Source organism: Orycteropus afer, unplaced genomic scaffold (assembly GCF_000298275.1).
Source record: "Orycteropus afer afer isolate SDZICR_OR568_19922 unplaced genomic scaffold, OryAfe1.0 scaffold00161, whole genome shotgun sequence".
NCBI classification, from domain to species: domain Eukaryota; kingdom Metazoa; phylum Chordata; class Mammalia; order Tubulidentata; family Orycteropodidae; genus Orycteropus; species Orycteropus afer.
The window spans coordinates 4,563,994-4,564,997 of record NW_006921748.1 but is presented as its reverse complement, the minus strand read 5'-3'; positions in this window follow the sequence as shown (position 1 = coordinate 4,564,997).

Sequence of the window (1,004 nt, the reverse complement as noted above, 5' to 3'; positions counted from 1 at the left end):
TTTTTCCATATCCCTAAAGAATGTTGATGGGATCTGGATAGGGATTGCATTGAATGTATAGATTGCTTTGGGTAGAATTGACCTTTTCACTATGTTCAGTCTTCCTATCCATGAGCATGGGATGTTCTTCCATTTATGTAGTTCTCTTGATGTTTCTTGAAGTAGTTTTTTTATAGTTTTCCTTATAGAGGTCTTTTGTGTCCCTGGTAAGATTTATTCCCAAGTATTTTATTTTTCTGGTAGTTATTGTAAACAATATTGAATTCCTTATTCCTTCTTCAGCAATCTCTTTGCTGGTGTAGAGGAATTCAACTGATTTTTGGATGTTGATCTTATATCCTGCTACGATGCGAAATCTCTCAATTAGTTCCAGTAGATTTTTGACTGAGTCTCTTGGGTTTTCTAGGTATAGGATCATATCATCTGCAAATAGGGATAGTTTGACCTCCTTCTTACCAATTTGGATACCTGTGATTTCCCTTTCTTGCCTTATGGTCCTGGCTAGGACTTCCAGTACAATATTGAGTAGAAGTGGTGATAGCGGGCATCCTTGTCTGGTTCCTGTTCTCAAGAGTAATGGTTTTAGTCTCTCTCCATTGAGAGACTAGGACCTATTCAGTCATGCAGTGCACATCCAGAGAGTTGTTGGGGTTACTGGAAAGCAGAACCTCTTCTTAAGCCCTTGGAATCTGGTAAAGCGCTGTCTCTTTAGGTTGTTTGTAGTTTTCCTCACTTGCCAATTGATGTCTCTGGTTCCCTGTTTACAGTCTTGTAAGCTCAGTTTACTTTGAATATGTCCATAGCTGTGGTTTCTGGGTTGTGTCATCTTGTGTATTAATGATCAGTTGTTATTTGCTATTTTTGGTTCTCTGTTCAAAGTACTCCCTTTAGCATCTCTTGTCAGGTTTGTCTGGTTTTAACAAATTCCCTTAGTTTCTGCTTATCTGGAAATCTCCTAATTTCACCATCATATTTGAGGGACAATTTTGCTGGGTATATAATTC